At 42.8% G+C, this 16,189-nt stretch overlaps 1 protein-coding gene across 3 annotated transcripts in view; it reads left to right on the top strand.

Moving 5' to 3' along the window:
- The window catches only part of ADGRG6 (adhesion G protein-coupled receptor G6), a 513,628-nt gene that overhangs the window by 197,440 nt on the left and 299,999 nt on the right, over window positions 1-16,189 (top strand). The window lies entirely within an intron of this gene.

The raw sequence follows: 16,189 nt of genomic DNA, 5'->3' as shown, positions 1-16,189 counted from the left end.
GTCTCACAGGCAACATTATTATTATTCGCGAAGAAAGGTAGCCTCCAACATTGGAGACCCAGCTTCATGCTGACACGAGATGAATGAATCTCAGAACCTTTTTGTTTAGTCTCACACTAATGAATCATTTATGGATCGTTTGACCAAATACTACGTTTTGACCGTATCTAGGTTCCTTGTCCCGAATTCTGTAATAGTTTATCACAGTGGATGGGAGACACATTTTCACATCTTAATTTTGCCTCTCGGTTACTTCATTTTTAACTGTGCATTCATGCAATGATCGTCTTTTATCCTACCGCTGTGACTCTCCTGAAAGTCGAATAGGACTCCGGATGAAGGCCGAGTTCATTAATATCCTCGGGACACCTCAAACTGGAGATGTAGGATGCAGGATCTATTGACTAACACTACATAACTATTTCCCCATAGTGTGGTATTGTCCTCGGCTCTTCAGGGGTACAGTTACTACTCTTACCTCCTATTCCCCTCTCCCCTGGTTGCCGATTCACATGAATTGTAGCTCCTTGGACGGAGATTCTCTAGCCCTCATTTTTTTTTTTTAGGGTTGGAGACAGTATAATGCTTTACCCTCTTTCTAATGGATCTTAATCTTGTATATTGTACGAAAACGAGTATAAAGAAACGTTAAAAAATAAATGAAATTACCTGCTCAGTCAAACATAATAGGAAGAGCATGCTAAGTTGGTAACTTGAGTCTTGGCTTTATTAGACACCGGTGCTACAAGCAATATCTTGCGAAATCTGCAAAATTATATGCTGCCTTCATGTTGTGCCAAAATGAATGATTAAGTTAACTTTTATGACATACGCTGCTCCAGGGCAAATTGTTTTAAGGTTTAATTGCAATGTTCACAGCCACTGAAGAATCTGTCATTTTGCTTATAAAATTCGACAGCCTCCTTTTTGTATTAAGGAGGACCTTCGGCGGTGCAAGGAGAGCAGCACCAGTCTTTTTACTTCTTCATGGAAATGATTTGGTGTTTTTCCCTGTTTGATATCGAGCACCAAGACAATTAAACACTTCCGGGTTTTGAAGATAAGCCAAGCCCTCACTTTATAGAGATTTCCACTCAGTAGCAAACTGGACTTCTCAGTTTAGATAATGAATGTATGAAACCAAAAACTGCGCAGTATACTATTTTCGATTATCATTGTTGTCATCGTCACCATTTTGTGTAATTTAGTAACTGTGCTCACTCTTGTAGCCGTGCATCCGCATCGAAAGTTTTAGTAACTAAAAATACAAAGACTTTGCAGGTGCAGTTCTGTGGTGTCATTGCTTATGTACATTTTTAGTGGGAAAAGAACGATTATAATTTAGTTGTTGTGGTTCCTGCCGAAGTTGCCCAACCTAGATTGAATCAATAAAAAAAACAAGTAAAACATGTCAGATAGATTCACCTGCCAGGTTTGGATGTTGGCAGTCCCATAGACTTTAACCCACCCGAGTTCCACCGACTCCGCCAAGGATTCCTATCTGCCGCAACAGCATCATAGGAAATAGTGGTTGACGGCAGGGCTCCAGATACACTTGCCGTTGAGCAGTTTTAGATGTGTCTTACCACCAAGCAAAAAGTGCCTGTCCGACCTCCACTTCTGAGTTGGCGGATGGGTGGAGGGAAAGGGGTGAAAGCTCACCTTTTTTCCTGATTCCACTCCAGTTTTTGACTGGACACGACTGGACAACAGCCTCCACCGCTTCTGCCACTTGACCCTGGAGAAAATGAGACCCCACCTGTCACTGGACATGAAGGTAGAGAAGCCGCTTTGGCTGTTTACGGTACAGAGGCTGTATCTCTGTGCAAGCATCACAGTTTACAGAAATAGGGCTTGTTTTCCATTAATACTTACCATTCATTTATAAAGAGTCTTCTATCACACAATCTGTTGGAAGAAATAGATACTTCTAGAGTTTCATGGAAGAGCCGAGCAGTTACAATCAATCACTATGGCTTCCAAATCTGTTATATGCTCCCAGACAATGGCAAACAAGGCTGCCTACCTAATATTGGTACTTCTGGCTTTTAATGAGGATGCAGGCAATAATAATCACATTATGCAGTGGCGAATTTAAAAAATGGCATAAACTTTTTTTTTGTGAGATACATTCCATTTCTGTCAAAGTAAAACCATCAATCAACAAACCTCAATAAATTATTTGTATATAGCTCCTTGGATACGTTCTAATCACTATAAATTACAGATTATTTGTCATTGCTTAATCTACTAAATTTGCAAGGATGAAAGATAGCTTTGACGAATTCTGAACTTGTAAATTGTAAATCACGGCATACACACATATCACCTATTAGTGTTTAGCCAACTGGGCCTTCCTACAGGAAATTTTAGCATCATTAAGATCAATTTATGCAAAAGAAGATCATTAGGGTGGGAGGATGAGTGGTAAACCCCAGGTTATTTTACACATCACAGGACTGGGCACAACCTAACAAGGTCTGATCTATAGCAGGGAAATTCTTATCCACTAAGTGGGTCGTCAAGGTGCAGTTTCTCTGCACACACTGACAAATAATCCTGAATTAATTTTGATTTTGATCTGATTTTACACACATTTGAGGTCACTGCTGCTCACACATAGGTTCGTAGGATGATTTGGAAAAGCGGTGTTTGTACGTCTCTCCTAGAATTGGAAACCTGAGAATTCCTTGCTTCTTTGGATAGACAACATTAGCAGTAGAGTACAAAGGCATCAACAAGTCACTGTGGTGGCCATATTAAGATAATTCTTAAATTGAGATTTGCACTGCTCTTTGCAAGGTTCACCAAAGTAAAGTCTGTTGCAGTGACACAGCCGGACCTTGAGGGCATTCATTATGATATTTATTTGTTGTTGTGAAGAAAATATTGTGTGCGAGTGGAAATAAAGCAAGGTGATGAACACGATTAATATTAGTCTACGTGTAAGGATGGTAAAGAAGGTTTTCAGGTGAAGTGATGTGGATCACACTAAATTGTAATTATTTTGGTTAGGTCCGGGGTAGAGACAGAGATGGAGAGACTGCCCTGAGAGCAAGAGAGGGAGAGATTGGCCTGAGAGGAAGAGACTGGCTATAGAGAGTGAGAATTATGTGAGTTCAGGCAGGGTGGGAGGGAGGGGGGGAATGTTGAATTATGGGTATTTCCATGATACATTGTGAGCTTTTCAGTAACATAATTCTAGCTATTTATTCCCACTATGACAGGAACAGGTCCATTATACATTATGACCATACTTTACATCACTCAGATTGTGGCTGCCTCTTGCCTAACGATGGCCGTGGCACAAAACTACTCAATCTTGACCTATTATTGGCAGTCTTGATACAATTCAGGATGTGCATGTTAGAATGTTACTGAAAAAAACTGCCATCTGATGGACATCCCTCCAATTTCATGATGAAGAGAAATTGACATGAAACCTAAACTGTTGTTGAAGTTCTGTGCATTGCATTTTGTAACCACTAACAAAAAATCTATTTATAGCAAATTATTGGCGTACAGAAATGTATAAAAACCGATATCCACGGACTTTCAATAGCCAGTCAGTAAAATACTTAAAAATCTACTGGAATTCACAAACAAACCAATGAAAACAGGAAGTTCTAATTATATTTTGTACTCCCATTACTTACATCTTCCTGCCCTCTCATTTTAGCAACCTCATTTCTGTATCCTTGTGGATGACAGGATGCACTGTGGGCCTGATCTCCCTTTTGGTCTCTAGGTAAGCGAGTGGGGCCTAGTAGGAGGGAGTACCTGGGTTGGGAGTAGGTATTACTTTAGTGTAAGATAGGTCAGTTGGTGACTGGCAGGAGGAGAAATTAAATCAATTAAGCATGTGTTGGCATGAGAAAGGAATATCTGAGTAATGACGAATACTCCTAAGTAATGGGCACAGTTCTCTCAGGGTTACGAGTTTTAATTGCAGACTGTCCCCACACAAGTGAGACTACCTGAAGTTACAGTATACACATCTCAGGGCTAATGGTGATGAATCAAAACAGCCTGACCTAACCAACTAAATGATTTCCTTAACTTGAAACATTAAGCCGTTCAGGCATTGTGTAATCCATTTTACTGGCAGACATTGTAAGCCCAGGATGGAGCTCTGTTCATTTCTCAGTTTTTGTTAGTCCATGCTGAAACATTCATATTGCAGAGTACCCGTCTGCCAAACTCTAAGTCTGCCTCTATGGCTCCAAAGTTCAACTCCACCTCAAGCACCCTTAATGTATGGAACCTGAAGTAGACACTGAGAGTCTGAGCGAAGAAGTCTGTAGTGGGACAAACAGTCTTGTGGGGAAATGGGTACACATTTATAAAAAGCACAGTGAATGAGGCAAAGGGCCTTGAAAAGAGTTTACATAAAGTCAGCAATGCAGCTCAGAGCTCTGCCAATATCAGAGGCATGGTTGAACAACTTGAGACTAGAGACCAAGCCTATAGCGAGTTTTTGAATTGCATTGTCTGGCAGACTGGAGTGCAGGGTGATGTAATATAGAAGTGGAACACAGCATGTTGCTCTAACGGCGGAAACGGTAGAGCTTCCCAGAGCAAACAGAGTTGGAAGAAGCATGTGGCCAAAACTGGTGAAATCTATGGATTCAAGGAAAGCTCTCGATCCAAACCTGCTTCCGCTGTTCTAACTTGTGAAGATGGCATTTGTAGGAATCGCAGAGACCCCAGCTTTCACCATCGACCCTGAAGAATACATAAAGCATCTAAAAACAGAACAGGTGCCTATGTTACCCCAAGTTTACAAGGGCTCACTGGTGCCTCTAACCTCTTTGCACCAGACTAGATCACTTTTGAAGAAAAAGTCCTGTGCCATACATTAAAATTAGTATTAACATCTTTTCTTTTAATAATTGAAGGAATTGCTCTTCTGTTTCACGAGTCTGAAAATACCATTCTACCACTGAAAACATTCTGTTATTCTTTCTTAAAAAATAATAATACAAAAATACATAAAGTGATTGTTGGGATAAAGAAGGTTCACCTCCATCATAGCAAGTTGTAGATTTTTGATCCCTAACTCAGCATACACAACGTTCATGTATGCGTGCTGGAAGCATGTCTGCAATTGAGATCCGGAGCAGGATCCTGTTGTCAGGAGGAGCATACCATGTGCACCCTCCTTTCTGAGGGCGCCTACTCTCAGCTCTGTGGGCTGTAGAGGATAGACAGTGGTGGCAGTGATACCGATTATAGTTACAAAAAGGGATTTTTCACCTGTCCAGCAGGTCCTTTGCCGATCCTCGTAAGCCATGGATGTTTCATGTGTGCACCTTTCTATGTGTATGGAGGATGAATATGTGTAGCCTTTATGCTACGTGTGGTCAGACTCACTGGTATCTATTTTCAGTTTTCTACACTCAGTTGTTTCCTAATGTGGAGGTCACACTATTGACTGTGAAAAAGAGGAGACAGAAACTAAGGAGTTTTCCCCCTGCTCTTTCCTAGTCCATTGTTCACTGGAAGCCCTCCCCCCCCCAGAGGTCAACAGGTAGTTAAGTGGAACAACCTCCCTCTTCTTTGTGACCTTGTTTTTGGTTCTGCTGACTGGAGACTTAGAACCACCGAACCTTCCTCACACATTGTGACAAAGATCTTGGCTGTACCAGCATGAGTGGAGTAAGCAAAGTGCCAGAATTGCCAAGATCCAGTCTCAGAACTGACAATTTGAATAATCAATTGCTATCTCCAACCTTTGCATACAGATGGGTCATAAACAACCAGCCAGTGTACTACCATTTATCCACAGGAATCCAGAATCTTCACACCAGTGGCAATAAGAAGCTCTCCGTGCTCCAGTGTTGGGTTAGTAAAACCTAATTCCTCTGGTCAAGTTTTGGACTAGAAACCAGGGACCTTGGAATTAGACTTCCAGGAGAGGTTGCCTGAGTCCTTGCTGACTGACTGCTCAAGAAGGGCATTGGAGGTGCTGTTGCACAAAGAAATGCTGCACTGAAAAAAGGGAACTGTGAATGGAAATGGTGGAACAAGCCAAGGACACCACTGGTCATACAGCTAGGACCTGCACTGCTCACTAGGGGTGAGGCCCGGGACTCCCTGGGTTGACACCACAGTATGCACAATCTACGTATCCTTGATGATGGAGTGTATAACGGACCTTAAGTCTGTCATAGTTCCGCCCCAACATCTAAGTACCATGAAACAATTAGGTGGTGATAGAACTTTGATCGCAATTAACAATCACCACATGAGACAATTCAGAGTACGGAAGGATACGTTCAATGATGGAGAGCCCTGCATCAGGCAAGCACAAAGTTCTGCTTACTCACCACTGCTGGGCACTAACCTGTTTGGGTGGAGGATTTTTTATCATGAAGAAAACTCCCAAGCTGCAAGATCCACTGAGGCGTAAGTACTATAACCTCATTGTGACCTTCTCAACTGGTGTTGGTTCTGCTTATGCTCACCTAAATGCTGAGCTGGTGCCGTAGTGCACATCAGATGGCTTGGCCGGGATGAGATCCATGCCTATTGCACTTCTGAAGCCATGCTGTGCACATTGTGCCCACAGCACAAGTCAGCCTAAACTGCCAAATAACACAATCACCACCTGCGGTATGGAAGAGATGGCAAAAAGAATGTATAGGCTAACGCAAGGTGTGGGCGAGGCCCATCCAATACGGAGGGAGAAAATGAACTCAACTCCTCACTAGCTTCCATCAAGAGACTTTTCAAACTACCACAGTCTACCAGAAGACGACCCAGAGACTGAATGGCACATTATAGCACAAAGTGCCTTGCAAGGTTCTACCAAGTGAAGAGCCTAGGCTTCCTCGTTAATATTCACTGAAAGATATCAATAGTGCCCAATTTAACTTGCATGCTTTTAAAACTATTATGTACAGTATTACATTCTGTGGTATTTTCTTAAAGTTCTTCTTTTTAGGTACTAAGGAGTGAGAGTGACCTAACTTGAGTTATTAACTTGTGTTAGTTAGTTTGTTTAGCTTCAAGTGTCTCCCCCCCACAACACATCCCAGAGTAAGACTTGGACTGTTTGACTTTGCTACCCTGAGGGCCAAGTGCTAAAGGAGTGAACTTGGTGTTCAGTTTTGGGTCTAATAGTTGGGTTAGACCCTTGATCGCCGTGGGTCTCCAAGCTAAAAAAGTTCCCTGTGACAACTAGGCACTAAATGTTCCTAAAAACAACATGTAGGCCTTTATTATGAGTGTCTTGTTAATTAACTGTCGCAGGAAAAAAAAAACACCCTTTTGCTCAGGGATCACAATTACAAGTGGGGCAAAGTTAATTGCATCCAGTAAAAATAAAGACCACCCTTTTGATTTGTTCTCAAGATACATTTTGGCAAGTCTAACATTTAAAGAGGGAAGACGCCCAATAAATATTGAAACATGCAGATTTTGTTAGAGAAAGCTCAAAAATCTGCATATGTTATGTCCCATTTTTGGATAGCTCAATTTGTAATAGTTGTTATTTATTGTATTTATTAACTCCAAACCTGGAGTATCAGTGTTTAGTGTCAAATCAATACCACACCACAGTTTGGTGCACCCATATGGTAATTGTTAGACTTGTCAGCTCTTGGCGCGGTTTCTCCTGCCGTTTTGTTTTCTGATCTCCTGTTTTGATCCTGTGCTGAATTTTGTTTTTGCTGGTTTTAGGACTCTGGCACTACTGCTGACCAGTGTAAAGTGCAAGTGCTGTCTGTCTAAATGGTATGAATGACTGGCTTATTTGATTTACTAGTAAGTCCCTAGTATAGTGCACCAGGTGTGCCCAGGGCCTGTAAATCAAATGCTGCTAGTTGGCCTGCAGCAATGATTGTGCCACCCACATGGGTAGCCCTGTGCGTGTTTTAACTGCCAGTTCGACCTGGCAAGTACACCCACTTGCCAAGCCCAAACCTTCCCTTTTACTTCATGTACGTCACCCCTAAGGTAGGCCCAAGGCAGCCCCATGGGCAGGTCACAGTGTATTTAAAAGGTAGGACATGAACTGGTGTGTTTTACAAGTCCTGATAGTGATATTCTGCTAAATTCAGTTTTCACTATTGCAAGGCCTATCTCCCCATAGAGTAACATGGGGATTGCCTTGAAATATCTTGTGAGTGTAATTTCCCATTGGGAGTAGATAAAGATGTGGAGTTTTGGGTCTCTGTATTCACAATTTAAAAATATATCTTCTGGTGAATTTGTTTTTTAAATTGTAAGTTTGAAAATGCAACTTTTAGAAAGTGGGCATTTTCTTGCTAAACCATTCTGTGCCTCTGCCTGGCTGTGGAATATACGTCTGGGTCAGGATGATAGTTGGGCTGTTTGTGAATTTACTCTAGACAGTAACAGAAAGGGAGCTGAGGTGTGCCCTGCATATCCTGATGGGTCTCCCTTGGCTAGAGTGGTGGGAGGAGCTGACACTTGCACCTGAATAGTGCTGTGCCTGTCCTTACTCAAAGCAGTCTCCAACCCCCTGGAGTGTGTCTGGGGCCAGGGCAGGAAAGGTAGGGTCTTGTGCACTACAAATACTTTCCTTTGAGGTTTGCCTACTTCAAAGGGAGAAATGAGTATAAGTATTGGACCTCTAAGACTACAACTTCAGAACACTTCTGGACTGAGGACATTCTGATAGGAAGAAGAGCTGGATGCTGTAGAAGGAACTGCCACAATGCATGTTGCTTTGTTGTGCAGGCCTGTTGCTTGCTGCTTCTGTTCTGGGAGTGAAATGACTGGACTTTGCTTTCTACACCCTGCTTTCCAAGGTTCTCCAAGCGTTTGAACTGAGCTTGCCTCCTGTTTAGAAGTCTCCAGAATATCAGATACTTCATCTGCCAGTATGCTGAGAGTTCTGACTTGCCAAGTTGTGCCAAATCCAGTCCCTGGGCCCTTGGAAGTGGAAACGCGTGTCTTGCGGAAGAAAATCCATGCATCGTAGTGCTGCAGCTGAAAATCAACTCAATGCCTCCCTTGCGGCTGAAGAATCAAGGCAGTGCCTGCTGTGTGGTGGAAGAATCGACGCAGTGCCTATAGGATTCACGCAGCGCCTGTTGCACCGCTGCTCTAGCATCACCCTGCGTCTGGATTTTCTCGAGGATTGCACCTGGGAGTCATTTTCATATTGCCCATGCACCGCAGTAAGGAACCGAGGCCGCGTGACCAGAAACTGATGCATCAACTCATGTGCAGGGAGAGATCCAATGCATCAACTCCCATGCCAGTAAGGAACCAACGCATCAACTCTCCTGCCCAGCAAGGAACTGAGGCATCGCTTTGCTTTTCAGATGCATCACCTCCCTTGCGGCCTTCATTGCCTTTGTTTTTGACGCATCCCAGATACTGTGTGTTAAAATGATACAACCATTGATTCCTATAGACTAAGACTCAGCAATTAAAAAAAAAAAATGATATCTTTGCTTGTATATGTTGAATATTTGTTGTTATGGTCTTGTTTTATTCCGATAAATATTGGCTATTTTTCTAACCTGGTGTGGAGTCCTTTTGTAGTGTTTTCACTGTGTTACTGTGTGTGTGTGTGTGTGTGTGTGTGTGTGCATGTGTGTTTATGTTCAAATACTTTACACATTGCCTCTGAGATAAGCCTGACTGCTTGTGCCAAGATACCAAGGTGGTGAGCAGGGGTTATCTTAGCTGTCTGGTTCCCTTACAGCTGACTAGAGTGAGGGTCCCTACTTGGACAGGGTGCAAACCACTGTCAACTAGAGACCCCAATTCAAACCGTAATCAAGGCCCTAGGTTTGTAGTCAACATAACAGCTGAAGAGAGGGTACTTGAAGTTATGAAGCTGCTCTGATTCTGGTACCAATGTATACAAAAAGTAATGGATGGAATGCGTAACTTAATCTCAGCCATTGGTAATAACTTAGGCTGCCTCCCAGTCCATCGTTCTTTTCACACCATGCCACCTGTTTGGACCCAGCCACATGCAAAACATTCTTGACCTGCCCCCATGGGAACAGTCCAACTCGAACTGCCAAGCCAAGTCCTACCTGAACCAGAACACAAGCAACACAGGACCGGTTTCACTCTAGTAAGGCTTATCAGCCAGGTGTAGCTGGGTTCCAGTGACACAGTGACCTTGGGACCCACGTCTGGGCATACCCATCTCACTAAAGGTGGCATACTATAGTTTACAATACTTTAGTATGTCGCCCTAAGTGGGACGGGTATGCCCAGACATGAAAGCTGTGCACACTATAGTATACTATAGTTTAGCATGTTGCCCTACGTGGGACGGGTATGCCCAGACATGGGTCCCATGGACACTGTGTCACCGGAACCGAGCTATACCTGGCTGAGGACCCCCAACTCGAGCAAAACCAAGGCGGTGCATATACAGGGTTTGATTTCCAAAGTTAGGGATGTCTCTCATGTGGGACAAGTGGATTGGTAGAGGAGGAGGATTGTAATCTGTAGTGGATGCCCTATTGAGACACACAGAGTATAACCAAGTTCTGAATTCCTTCTCCAACCATGAGTAAAGGACACTAGAAAGGGCTAGGAGAAGCTGGCATCTGGTCACTGAACCTCACAAAAGAAGAGCATCTCAGAAGCTCTCCCGGTTTCTGGGGTTTCTCCTTTATGCTGAGTATATACTTCTTAGTGTCCTTCTTGGTAGGTGGCCATTGTTAGAGCTAGCCCTTCAATTCAGCAAAGAAAATTATTAAAACAAACTATACTGCCACCTCTTTCTAAGACAGACACACTCAAAGGGTTAAAAAGCAAGCAAGTTGATCGTCATTATAAACCCCACGGAAGTGCTCAAACTAGTTGAACAAGCACAGATGGCCACATTGTGTTATGCTTACTTAAGTGACATACATTCCACTCTTGGTACAGACTTATAGTACCAATTGTGTTTGATGCCATCTTGCCTAAGTTTCAAATATTCCATCTCATTGCATTGTGTTTATGTATTCTCGGTTGAAACAGGCAGCGTGAGTATATCTGACATTCTATTGCGGATTGCTGGGTCAATCAAACCTCAGTTTCTGCAGAAGGATCTGGTGAGCATATAAGTATCATCACAATATATCAAGCTTTTGGAGCAAGTGCAGTTGAGTGTTGGTTTGGTACCTACTTAAATTAGACTGGTCAGTGTGGATTCTCAGTGCCTATTTTGTAATAAAAAAGTAGTGCAGGTGCCCAGTTTTTTCTTAGGAGCCTGCACTGCCGAATGCCAGGATTAAATACAAGGCTGCCTAGTCTTGAATCCACTCCGTACCTAGTTCTTGTACCGTCCTACATACACGTTCTGCCTTTTATCCTCTCTTGTAGGTTCTTTGTCATCCTTACTGGTCTCCTTTGCCATTGTTTTTAGAGCTTTCTCTTCCTCCCTTTTCTAACGTTCTCTTGCTTTGGATCACGTGTGATCTTGAAAAATAATACCCGGTCTCCAAACCGGATTTCCAGTGTCCACCACCCACAAACACCGGTACAAATTAAGACGGCAATGAATGCTTAACTTGAGGGTTGACAGAAGTTGACAAATGCAATTTACTTGTAAAAACCTCTGTCAGTGTTATTTGATCGTCGCTTGCATAACAATCTGTCAGTCAAGCTGGTGACAGCATGGCCATATGTTTTGTGATGTGAAGGGGACGAGGGTAGATGAGCCATGGGCGCCACCCAGTGGTGGTTGCAAATATTGAAGAAACTCCCGAAAATGGCTGGGTTTTGTTTTTGACCATTGTGGAGTGGTCCAGTCGGGAACACACAAATTTTCCTGAGTGCTGACAATTTTCGCATCAGTCCTGGACGACAAGACTCAGGAAGTTTGTTTAAAGGAACCAAATATACGCTGCCGACTACCCTTGCAGACCTTAGAATGAAATACACAAAGACTCAGATGGCAAATATTTTATAGAGCATGCAAATTACTTCCAACCCCAGTGATTATGTGGATAAAGGCCTAGATTGCTCACAGAGCCTGCTTGGGAACCATTTGTCTGGAGTCCCTGCAGGAGAACAAACACCACAGACATTAGGAGCGGCAGAAAAAAAAAAGAGAAAAAAACAAGCACGTAGTTCCTTTGGCAAAGTTTTGTTATTTTCCTTTGAAACTTTCAAAACATTTAAATTGTATAATTACCTTTATAATTAGATTTTCATCAGTGCAGTGCCAAGTGGCCGCATTCTATCTGAGATGTTGCATTTTGAAACTAACTCAGCTCTTGGGGACATATTTTCTCTTTTGAGCGGCATCGTGCTCCCCGGCTCAGCTGTAATGTGTCTCATATGTGTCTCCGTGCACCAGTTTGTACTGTATATTTGTGCTGTTAGGTGGTGCAAACAAAGTGACTTTAGGGTTGGAAAAGGGTTGCAATCACAGGTTCTGGAAAGGCCTTTTAAATGTTGTACTAGTAGTCCTACATTAAACGAAGCCAGCATTTCGGCCAAGTACCACCCTGTGCAGCGAATGGCCGCTACATGTATGTGCGGACGTATGTGTTGTTTGCTTTGCGTGAATCCTGTCAAAAGGCAGCAGAGCGCTGTAAAGGGTGCAGTAAACAAAACTCACGCTACTGCCCTCTTCTGTGATCGGCATGCCACGAGTTTAATTCTCGGCAAGGACATTCCACCCTTCCCAAGTCAGTAAATTAAGTAAGAGTGCAATGAGTGATGAAACAAGAGTTATTTACAGATCAGACCATACTCCCACAGTCATATTTTGGGAAAATTGGATCAAAACTTGCATTTTAAATTCATGGTCATAAACAGTACCAATAAATATTTTTGCTCTGCAGCAGCGAATTTGGCTACTCAGTAGCAGTCCGCTACGCAGTCTGTTGCTTCACCTCTGGACCAGGCCAACCATAGTTACAATTCAGCAGTGACCTTGTGCATTGCATTACTAAAGGTACCTTAAAACTGCACACTAAAGGAGAGAAAATGTGGGCTTGCTCCAGTTTAGAGCAATATTAAAGAAAAGATCATCAGAAATTCCTCCACCACAAGACGAAAGAGCACACATTGAGGTTACTCATGACGATCCTCAAACTTTTCAACTAGTAGGTATTCAATTTCTTTGAAAAAAGTGCCACTTCATAGCAGCTATCTCTGTGAGTACCCAAGCCCTGCCTTCCAGTGTCCATTACTTGTGCATCCCAAAATCTATCCCGACCTTGCCATCCACCCCTGTCCCTCCGCTTCACCTTGCTTCTCAATCTAGTTGGATAAATTGATGGGGTGCTGATGACCTTTACCAATTTAAATGCCTTTCTTTACATATTCTAACATTATACATGATTGTGTGGTACCTTTCAGTTTAGCTCAATGGATATTTATGTTCTCAAATTAAAGGACCACACAGGTAATATTACTGTGTGGACACAGTTCTCAAAGGGGCAGCTGAAAAAATAGGAAATACGCCCCTGTAAGCTTATTCCTACATTTTGATCACATTTCCACCTCTTGGAATTCTCGAAGAATTCAAGGAGCTATCAATGATTCAAGCATTTATTCAAATGGAACCATAGCAAGTCAGTATTTCCACATTCACAAATGGAAGGCACGAGGATATTTGCACTTTTTAATATTTTTTCCTTTTTGTGAAAAATATTTTTCCTACTGGAGAAACCATTGCTTCCTACACCATACCGTTTTCGGAGATGTCCACTCTGCTTTCTCATTCTGAAAGTAAATGTACTGTTGCCTCTGACAGGAGATAATCTCCACCTATTTTCAACGGTGGTATCTTAGAGTCAGTATCACGTTTCAGTTCTGACATACATAATATAACTGTTGCAAAGGACATGGAAGTACCCATTGAAAGATGTAAAGAAGGGAAAAATTATCAACGAATAAAAAAAGTCACAATGTTAAAAACACTCGAACAATTATAAGTGGGTGTAGAAATGAGGGCAGAGGACCTACATACAGCCCCGATTGGACATAAGAGGATAAAAACCCATAGTGTCCGAAGATGGCAGAATCTTTGCCCCATTTTATGTATACTGTCCTCGGTGCTGCTCCAAATGCCAATGTAACTCCAACAGTGACTCAAAGGGACTGGCCCAAAAGATCTCAAACAATCTCATAAGTTCCCAGATCATAGTCGCACCGTACAAAGTCTACTCTTCCCTGTTGGTAAAGTTATACAAATCAATTAAATTCGGCATGCTGTTGCCGAAGAGGACAACCCCACAAGTACTCGTCTGTATGTTTTTTCTTTTTTCTTAATCACACACACATACTACCAGACTCCTAAAGCTGTCTGTAACCAGAGCCTAAAAGGGAACGGAAAATGAAACCTGGGGCCAGATGTACGAAATTCATGAATTGCGACTCGCAAATTGCGAGTCAGAGAGACTATGGGGTCGCAAAGACCCACCTCGTTAATATTAATGAGGTGGGTTGCTTTTTGCGACCCCATAGCGAGTCCCTGCACTCACAGGGATGGTGGCCTGCTGAAGTCAGTAGACCTCCATGTCTGTGACTGCTTTTTAAATAAAGCAGTTTTTTTTTCATTTTGCAGCCCGTTTTCCATTCGGTTTCGTTTATTCAGAGTAGGCAGTGGTCCATAGGACCACTGCCTGCTCTGAAAAAATATTTTTGGTGACATTCACAAAGGGGAAGGGGTCCCATGGGGCGAACTGCGAATGAGTTACCACCAGTGTGACACTGGTGGTAACTGCGAGTTGCTTTGCGACCGCATTCGCGGTCACAAAGCAATTCTGAATTGCGATGCGAGTCGCAAATAGGAAGGGAACACCCCATCCTATTTGCGAGTCGCATTCACAAACTGCGAGTCGGTTCCGACTCGCAATTTGTGAATGAGCATCGCGTTAGGCTGTTTGCAAGGCGCAAACTGCGATTTTCGCAGTTTGCACCATGAAAACGGCTTCCTACATCTGGCTCCTGATGAGAAGACTCCAGATCAGTGGGTTCCCAAACTTTTTACGACTGACTTTTTAAAACAACAAACGTTTGCGACCACTACTTTTGCAATGCCATATAGTTGTACTGATAAAACACTATAAAGCACACAAATGATGTGTGGAAACCAGGGGCCAGATGTAGCAAAAATCCAAATTGCGACTTGCAATTTGCGAGTCCCTGCAACTCGCAAATTGCAAGTCGCAATTTGGAATGCAGAGAGGTGTCTCAGACACCTTCTGCGAGTCGCTATGGGGTCGCAAAGACCCACCTCATTAATATTAATGAGGTGCGTCGCAATTTGCGACCCCATAGCGATTCAGGGCACTCAGGGGGATGGTGGCCTGCTGAAGACAGCAGACCACCATGTCCGTGACTGCTTTTAAATAAAGCAGTCTTTTTTTTCCAAAGTGTAGCCTGTTTTCCTTAAAGGAAAACGAGCTGCACTTTGAAAAAAAAACCAAAACCTTTAGTTTCGGTATTTTTCAGGGCAGGTAGTGGTCCCTTGGACCACTGCCTGCTCTGAAATTTTTTTTTTTTATCCAGACACAAAGGGGAAGGGGTCCCATGGAGACCCCTTCCCATTTGCGCCTGGGTTACCATCCACTTCAAGTGGATGGTAACTGCGCTTTCATTTGCGACCGCAATCGCGGTCGCAAATGAAAATGCATAGCATTGCGAGTCGCAAATAGGAAGGGAACACCCCTTCCTATTTGCGAGTCGGAAATGCATTTTGCGAGTCGGTTCCGACTCGCAAAATGCATTTCTACATAGCAAAGTGGCTTTAGCGACTCGCAAACAGCGATTTTCGCCGTTTGCGACTCGCTAAACCCTTGCTACATCTGGCCCCAGGTTTCTGTGAATATTTATCATGTATTTGTCACGAAGTAAGGATCTTGATTTGTTTTGACCCTATTAAAATCTCTGATTTCAGCAAACTTAAGAATTACAAAAAGTGCTTTCCTTTTGCCTTCCTGACTGCTAGAAGCATAAAGTAAAATCACAGGTATTTGCATGTTGCTGTGTACTGAAAAAACAACACCCTACGTTGTCACATAATTCACTTTAAAAACTCTTCTCACTCTGCAGTCAGAGAAAAAAAGTAAACACCAACCCATAGGTTAAAAGAATAAAGCAGGCTGACATTTGACCTCTGTCTTTGAACCAGTAAACATAATTTAAAGACATCTCTATTTATTGCTCTGACTTTCATGACCCACCAAATCCAGCTTGAAATGACCCACAGTTTGGGAAACACTTAACTAGATAATAGAAGGAT

The sequence above is a fragment of the Pleurodeles waltl genome, chromosome 5 (genome assembly GCF_031143425.1).
Source record: "Pleurodeles waltl isolate 20211129_DDA chromosome 5, aPleWal1.hap1.20221129, whole genome shotgun sequence".
NCBI classification, from domain to species: Eukaryota; Metazoa; Chordata; class Amphibia; order Caudata; family Salamandridae; genus Pleurodeles; species Pleurodeles waltl.
The sequence above is the reverse complement of the archived record's forward strand: the minus strand, read 5'-3'. Positions and strand labels throughout refer to the sequence as shown.